The sequence below is a fragment of the Acartia tonsa genome, chromosome 10 (genome assembly GCF_053477335.1).
Source record: "Acartia tonsa isolate MP-2025a chromosome 10, ASM5347733v1, whole genome shotgun sequence".
NCBI lineage: Eukaryota > Metazoa > Arthropoda > Copepoda > Calanoida > Acartiidae > Acartia > Acartia tonsa.
The window spans coordinates 42,253,506-42,262,993 of record NC_137269.1 but is presented as its reverse complement, the minus strand read 5'-3'; positions in this window follow the sequence as shown (position 1 = coordinate 42,262,993).

The following is a 9,488-nucleotide window of genomic DNA, read 5'->3' as shown; positions in this document are numbered from 1 at the left end:
TAAAAGTAGCTGGTGGTCAAACGGTGGATCACAAAGACTTACTCCAGACATTATAAGAACTGACATTGTAGTCTAATTAAAAAATCTGGTATATTCAGGTTCTTGTGTGCATTTGAAGCGTGTTTACATGAAAAATTAACAAAGAAGATCAATATTATGCCTATTTTTACATATTGTTCACTTATATTACTCTTCAGATTCTTAAATATTGAGAATTTCTGGTATGCCATGTCAAGCCTGTTCTATTTTTGTGCTTAGAAAGTCTGATCGACCAGCTGTTTGGACCCTAACTAATCCTAAAGTTAACAAAGCAAATATTTTCTTGTGGGCTAGTCTAAATTCGATAAAATGAACCTCTTATATAATACCTCGTAGATTTTTTCCTGTTTATTTTGTGGATTTTTCATCATTACCCCATAATATGGTCAGTAGTAGGCTATCAAATACTTTTTATTTTACTAAGATAGCTCAAATATTAAGGGAGTAATAAGCGTTTTTAAAAAACCAGATTACGAGGGACACCCTGTACTTTCATGTTATGTTATGACCGTATGTGTTCAATTGCGTAAGTTATAGCGCCTAATGTGGATACCCAACAGTTTTATAAATATGACATCTTAACCGTAGGGTCAAAAACTTTGGGTACTAATATTGAATTTTGATAGGTTAGTTCTAAACTAGAAGTGTTCAAACTTTTCAACCTATGATTTTAATTACAGGGGTAATTTTGTTTACCATAATAGGGGATCTATATTAATCTTGTCCCGTTTGATCTCGTGTTGAAATTATTTTAGTTTCCTATTTGGATTGACGCATTTTAAAGTAATTTTTTTACACAGAGACGGCTATTTATCATATTAATTTGACAGTGTACTTTACATGTTCTGGGATGGGTAATTCTACAGAAATCTAAAGGGATAAGACAATGGCCGATAGATTGATGTACATCCCAAATGATAATAAACATAATTACTAATTCTGCATATTAGAATTAGCGGTTAAAATGTTTGGACATTTAACTTAGTGAACTAACAAATCAAAATTCAATAAAAGTTCCAAAAGTTGTTAAGCCAATAAATAAGAAAACGTTATTATAAAACTTTGGAGACTACTATAAAAAAAAACTGCTTAATATCCCCTCCTTACCTGGTAATTCATTAATTTAAACTAAAATTATCCAGTAAGTAGTACGTGTAAGACTTTTTTGTCTGTCTGTTAAGATACTGCTGACCACTGAATGAACTGATTGAGTTTTCCACTTTTATCCGGGGAGTGTTTTAGGCTATTTTTCTGCCTTCCTTTTCAAATAAAGAACTCCTAGATTCTAGTGGCGCATCTATTAGTATCAATAGAACAATGCAACATTTGATAACATATAATTAAAAATGGAATCATTTTGAAGTTGTTGGATGGTCAATAGCTTTTTATCTGGCCTACCATTGGCCAATTAAAATGTATACTGGCCTGCCATAGGTAATAAATTGTGTATTCATCAGTTGTATTTTATGACGTCATTTTTTATATGTACTATAAACATCTTAATAATAATTGAAATATAGTTCTACAACAGTATAATAAAAATGGAATAAAAAAATTAATTTTTTTTTTACGCAAAGTTTTAGGATCTGTATCATTGTTTGTCTGGTTCAAAAGATATCTTAAACTGATTTCCTTACATTTAACATTGCTGAGTTAGTTCAATTAATATTATTTTAATAAAATTACTGCATTGACTTACTAACAAAGGCAGAAGCTTACACAGCATTTAGGAGAAGAATAATATATCTGGCTTATCTCTGAACCCCTTTACAGCACAAATATTTCAATGGTGTCCCATCAAACATGCAGAAATTTCAAATAATGTTAACATATGCAACGTAATTGTAATTCAACAAAATAAATTCTCTATGCCTAACCCTGTGGGACTATCTAATTTTGTTAGCCCTTGCTTATAGCCCCTCGTGGCCAACAAAACTCTAATATTTTTATTTTACTATCTGCGGAAAGCTGTCTATATTAAATAATTATGTGCACTAGCCTAAATAAAATTTTAGCGAAAAGTAAGGACACCTTGTCGGTCAAAACATATATTATGTAATTGTAAAATATATTCAGATATAAAGGGAGATGACAATAAGGATAAATTAATTTACAGCCCTTTCTTCTCCTCCATTACATTTTGTTCTTACAAGTGCTGCATTACATGGATTTTGAAAGAAATATTTTGGACAATTGTCCTATCCCCGCATTTCTGACAAATAATGCTGCTATCTTGATGCATTTCCAAGGATATAAACAACATATGGGTTTCAGAGATAAAGGACAAACAAAAAAAATCAGGTAAGGTTAGGTTATATTGGTATAAGGGTAGCCCCAAAGGAATAAATACTCTTATATTTTTCAATTTATTTTCAAAATAAGGGGTGTGATGTTATGTGCTCGCTAGGCATTTTGAGGGAAATCACTAACAATTTGCTTGAGGTTAGGTGATTCTTTTTAAAAAACGCTCTGATTCAATGTTAATTAAAAAATAAGTCATATTATTTCATTATCACAACTACTGGTGGCTAATGGTTTTGGGAGGTCTTAAACCTAAAAATTCTAATTATGTAAAAAGAACTGCTTAGTCGTTTATGAGATCTTTTTGGACAAAGTACAATTCAAACAAGCAGGAGTATATCTAGAAATAAGAGACAAAGCCCCTTAAAAATCCTGTTAACTTTCCAACCTATTGTAGAATATTTCTTGGCGTCAGTAACGATACTAATTACGCTGAAACAAGAATTAAAATTTTCAAAAAAAGCACAGATACATCCAGAAAATATATCAATTACTAGCATATAGGCCTCTTTTATTTTGTAAGAAGGGGGCAGAAAAATAATCTAAAGCTATTCCAAGACTTAACTCTAAAATCAATATGGCCTAAGTCAATCCCAGGACCTAAATGAATATTCCCTATAATGGAGAACTCAATCAGTTCAGTAGTTATTAAAATCTCAAGCTTCTACAAAAAAAAAACCTTACTACTTTATGTTACATTATATAATAGACCTAAGATCTCGGTAACCGCTATATCGATGCTGCTCTACTTTTCAGGAACCACACAAAGCTTCCGGAAATGACTCAATGAACTGCTTATGTTAACTAGAGGTGTCAGAGCTTCAAGTAAAAGGGCACATGGATTAAGGAATATACCACAAAGAGAAAATATTAATTCTGTTTGAATATTGCTGTACTTTTCAGGAGTGTTTATTATTAATGTAATTTGTTCTCTACCTTATAAAGGGAAATTAAAAAGCATTGAAAGGCAGGGGAAATACTTTTATTTTGTTGCTTTATCCCATTTCTACTTAGAAAGTGTGCGTGCGTACAAAACATAATAAATATATAAAGTAGAAAATGCTTTATTAATTTTGTTTATCATCATTAGGGATGTACATCAATTAATCGGCCATTTTCTTATCCCTTTAGATCCTGGACTTATTTCTGACTTCTTAAACCTGTAAAAATAAAGTACTGTTATTATACTTTTCCTCGCCCTTAGCCTCCAGAGGAGGAGACGAAAGTTTAGGAAAAGCCTAAAACCATCCCAAGTCATTTATGAAGCTTTCCTGATAAGTACAACCCTTTCGAAGCAGCAGTATCTAGGATTTTGAGCTTTGTATTGATATTATTTATGGCTATTATTTGAAATAATTTAGAACACTTGTATGGACATTTAAAGGGCAGAAAATGTACATATATAAAATGAGCCTTGGAATGTTGAATGATAGAACATACTTTATCTTAAAATGGATAGTTTACTTATACGTACGACAAGTTGTAACGCGAAAAAAAAACATTACACTTTGTCCAAATATTGATTAATTCTTTATGAAAGCTTTAAAACGTTGATCTTTGAATGAATTGTTACATTCATATAACAGAAGGAAACGAATCAGAAAACGTTATTATAAAACTTTGGGGACTAGTGTAATAAATAGCCTAACGTCCCCCATCCTCTCTGGACAAATTCAACTTTACGTAAACATTATATGTTTTTTCAAAGGCCAAAGTCACGAGTCTTGTCGTACAAATATGGAAAGTTCTCGTTGGTTCATCTAAAAGATAGAAAACACTTTATTTTTAACAGATCTCAATTTCTTTGGTAATTTTTTTGGGGGCAAATTTTGAAGGAAAAAATTACCAAATTACTCTTGATTAATGTAGTTACTAGGGGATCACAGGGAGTAAGGGAGGGGACAATGGATCGAATATTCAATTTTTAAGAGTCTCCGACTTTGGGTACTGGCTTAAAGGTAGCGTGCACGAATTCAGCAGGTTTTGACTGACTTTGGGTACTAGCGCATCAATGCCCTGCTAACTAGCTGAGTTAGTTTTGAATATAGCAGACAGAAAAGATGGCTGGTTTTAACAAATATTTTTCCCAAGAAAATGTCATTTCTTATATAGAAACTCTACTGTGATATTTATGCATTACACAATGTAAGAACCCCCTGAATTTAGGTTGCAGTAAAAAATATATGAGAAGGGTTGACAAAGTTCTAAACACGATTTTTCTAGTGATTAATTACAGAATGTTTACTACATTGTGATGTATTGGTAATTTAATTTTCAAGTGAATGATTTTTTTCTTAGAACTAATTTTGTTCTAAATTATATTACCATGATCCCTTTACAATTTTGTTCAAATTTTTTGAATAAATCTGGTTTTCATTGCTTTTGAGCGAAAACTCTTAAATTGAATTAATTGCCCATTGTCCCCTCCCTTACTCCCTGAGGAGATCATTTAAACGTTTTTAAGGGCGAAGATACTCTACAACGGTCCATCCTATGGGCTTTAGATTTGTCGATTAAGTGGACATACGTTTATAGTAAGTTATAGATTTAATTCTCATATGCTTTGAGAATCTTCTATAAACGCATAGATGTTTTTATGTCAATCTACACAAAAAAATCAGCCATCTAACTCTTATTACAGCCAAGTAAATCAAATATTTCACTGGAGACTGACAGACAAAGTAATGTATATAGTAACTTCGCTTCTAACAAGATCCTTTCATTTTGCAATACTTCTAGAAATTGAAACATTAATTTTTGACAGCCTTACTATTACAGATAAGTAAGAATTGACAGCCGCTCATGTTAAAGCGGCTAGGCTGCAGATTAGCAGCTGCGAATTCAGTTTTGCTGCTGTGGATTAATTACGTTTATATCTGTACACACACCCCTCCTTAACCAAACTTTATATTAAAAAATGTCCCAAACATTCGGACAAACGGCTAGGATTTTGTTCTCAACTGATTAACTACCACTATATCCTATTAGAACGCCTAATTGTCTGAATGTTTGGGACATTTTTTTAATCTAAAGTTTGGTTAAGGAGGGGTGTGTGTATACAATTCAAGGGAGGGGGAAGACATTGGGCTGTTTATTACACTAGTTCCCAAAGTTTTATAATAACGTTTTCTTATTTGTTGGCTTAACAACTTTGGGGACTTTCATTAAATTTGATTGGTTGGTTCATTAAGTCCAAACGTTTTAACCACTAATTGTGACCTAAAAAAGAAGTTATTTCGTGTATCATCATTGGGAATGTACATCAATTTACATGCTATTGTCTTATCCCTTTAGATCTCTGATAAGATAGAAGGGCAGATACAATTAAGGCTGCTGCTTGCAAAACAATTTTGCAGCCGTGTAAGTTGCTGCAGTTGCTAATCCCTGCTGATAAATAGTTAAGTACACAGTCAAACATTATCGCAGTCTAATCATTGAGACCTGTTTTTTTTCTAAAACATGGATGGCTACGTTCGTAAAAGCGAAGCTAAAAAATCGAGAGAAAAAAGGTCTAAAGAAACACACGCTTTTTAGACGCGCGGCTATTCTAAAATTAAGGGATGTCCGTACTAACAGTGACCAACAAAAAAAGATTCTACACAGCATTACCTTTGGAAAAGTAGTTTTAGATTTGGCCTTTACTTGCCTAATCATTCAAGAAATCACATTTCCAAATACTAAATCAGAAGGATTTTTTTATCATCTACATTAAACAAATATCTATAAAAATTGACATATTTTTTAAATGGACGTATCAACCAATTGTTTGGTCTATAAATTTTTACCGTTCGTAAAATACATGAGTTGATAATTAAATTACGAAATTACAGACAACTCCTTAAAAAGAAAAGCAATTAGCTTTTTAAAAAATGAGTCTGAATATTTTCGCTCTCGCGCTAGCTCTCTTTTTGTCCGTACATAGATTTATCTAATTTTCTCCAGGTATAGAGGGGAGGGGACATTGGGCTGTTTATTACAATTGTCCCCAAAGTTTTATAATAACGATTTATTATTCGTGAGCTTAACAACTTTGGGGACTTTTATTGAATTTTGATTGGTTAGTTAATTGAGTTGAATGTCCAGACGTTTCAACCACTTATTGTTATTTACAGATGGGGTAATTTTGTGTATAATCTTTGGGGATGTATGTACACCAATTCATCCGCTAGAGTCTTATCCCTTTATATTCCTGCATTTTCTCGCACTTGTGACTTGAATATCGTCTGACAGTTGAATCGGATACGCTTCAGTGAAAATATTTACTCCGAGAGGCAAAACACAAAATACAAATATATAGCAAAGCTACTCTATAATTTACCTTGTCTGTCCTCGTGCTACAAAATATAAATATCATCAAAAATATTCTTGATTTTAACAAATTATCAAATGCTCTTTAAATTTCTATTAAATTTCCATCAATGATTGTTTTGCTTCGCTACTTTTAGGTCATCCTTGTTTTAAAATTGATTCTACACTGTAAAAATTACACCCATTCAACTGGTGTTTTTAAATTAACGAGATCAACTGAATAATTGATGACCACTATGCGGTACTAACTACTTGCCTACACTGTTTTCCCCAGAAAAAGATTTGAGCTGAATTTCAGAAGGATTAAAATGAACACCATTAATATTATTCCATCTACTTTACTCTAATAAAATAGTTGTCGAAAATTGTCTTAGTATTAAGGGTAATTTAAAGTGTTCAAAAATAAGCTATCAAGTACAAATATGTTAATTAGCTTAAAAAAATAGAATAGATGTACCAACTTTTGGTCTCAAATATGTTTAACAAAAAGTTTATAATTTATGTACAACATATTTTACATACAATTATTGGCACCTATTTTTCATTACTAATCATTCTTACACTGCATGAATCAAAAAATGGGTTACACAATGCTATACATCCCAACTAGAAATTATTGGTTTGGGCAATACTGGAATCCGACAACTTCATCTGATAAGCTTCTGCTTAAAACAAACCCAGAAATACAGGGGTATGGTAAATATTTGAATTGTGTGTATTAAGAATTGACAAGAAACATTGCTGAGTCTATTTTAACCATGAATTTATTATTTATCTGGTTGTTTTATTTAATTAACCTCAACTTTTGTTTAGTCCCCTTGAAAAATTTGCACTTGCATTTCAACCCTTATTTCCTCTATCTTAATTATCTAATTTTTCCATAAGCCCTTCAAGTTTAATATATTCATCAAGCTCTTAAAATGTAAGAAAATATACCATAATATGAATATTAACATGAAAGAGTGTATGAGGATGATTGTATTATGGTCAAAAATTTATTAAGAACTATGTAATAATATTTGATAAGTAGAATTTATTTTTCTGTCTTAACATGATTCCTGATTGAAATCAACTATGTAACAGAAATTTTTTTCTTGAATGTGTCAAATCATAAGTTATGTTTGTATTTCCTTTATGATGGACTCAGTGGTTCTAACCAGAATTAACACAAGTTTCACTTATGTCTCCAATTAATTTCATGTAACAAACACTTCTAGGACCTGCTATGAATTTTATTTGGATATCAATACATTTAAATTTTGTTTAAAATTATTTCTCTAATTTGAGCAACAAGTACTATCAAAAGTACTTTCTTAACAATAATTACATTTGTCAACTTAATAAAATAAAATTATAAACTGATTTAATAGGTAGTCAAAATTGTTATTGTAAATAATGTAATGAAGACAAAGAAAGTCGCTTAAAAAATCAGCATGTGACATCATAAAAATGAGGGATTATCCATCTTTTTTTTTAGAGGTTTTCTTTTCCACTCCTTATCTCCTTATCTCTCATTTTTATGACATCAGAATTTTTTAGGAGAGACTTGCTTTGTCTTCAATGTAACTTTTATATCCAATTCCACTCCTATATATATAGATTTTGTATTTCAAAGAAAGTATTATTGGTAATATATTCAAAGGTACAAAAAGTTTTGACTTGAATTATAAAAAACCTAAGGTCCAATAGAAATCTGACATATTATGTAACAAATTATGAAATAGCAAATGGATAATAAAAACAAAATTATAGCACACTCTAAAGTGCTGAAATGATATTTTCAAATGCATTTCATACAAATATTTACGTCTTTCTTTTTACTGCCATTTTATTTCAACAGAATAAATGCTAGTTCAGAGGTTGGTCCTTAAAAGATATATTTGTCGAATTTGATATAAGGGATAGCTGTAACACCGAAGTTATGTTTAAGCATCATGGATAACTCACAAGAGCATTGGGACACTAATTAAAGAAACAACAAAACCTTTTTTTTGTAAGATTCTCATATATGAATTCTACTTTTAGTAAATTGTAGGACCTGTTTAAGGGCCAAGGCATTCCCCTTACTCTTATATTAATGTCACATTCAATAGGTACTATCTTCAGTATGATTCATTATATCATTTAACTCAAACAAGACATTACATGACAGCATGATTCATATTACCAAATATACTAATGGTGCAGGTTTAGCTAGCCAATGTTAATACAGATTTTTAATCCCAAAAAATTAAGAAGGAATTAAACAAACAAAAAAGTTTTGTATATTTGCCTGACCTTGAGTCCATGCTCTAGTTTTATTTTAAAAAGTTCTAACTTTTTGTAAAATTATTAGTTAAATAGATAATATGAAAAAAATCTCAAAGGGCAAGATTTTATTTTTTGCAATTTTTGAACACAAATGTAGATAAATACTTTCATATTTTATTTAATGTTACCAAGATGACAAATTTATTAAGAAAATGCACTATTTGTTTATTCAAAGTTAAGCCCATGCATGATTTTTTTGGGTATAAACATAAAAAGCCACAGACTTGAGCACATAACATCTCAATCTTGAGGTTTAAGTTTTACTTTTCCTGGCAACTATTAAAATATTAAGAAGTCAGGACATCCCTAAAGTAAACAAAAGTTTTGCAAATGCAATTTAACAAAAACAACAGCAATAATAATAAGGTCATTTTAAATATATTCAGTAATATTATGTACTTAATTACTTTGTTAGGGCAAGATTCTCCTGTGATTTGCACCTGTTTACGGGTCAAGGCGTCCCATCTATTCTAACTATAAGTGTCACGTGCCAGACTTAGCAGTAATAGGTACCATTTTTAACATTTCTT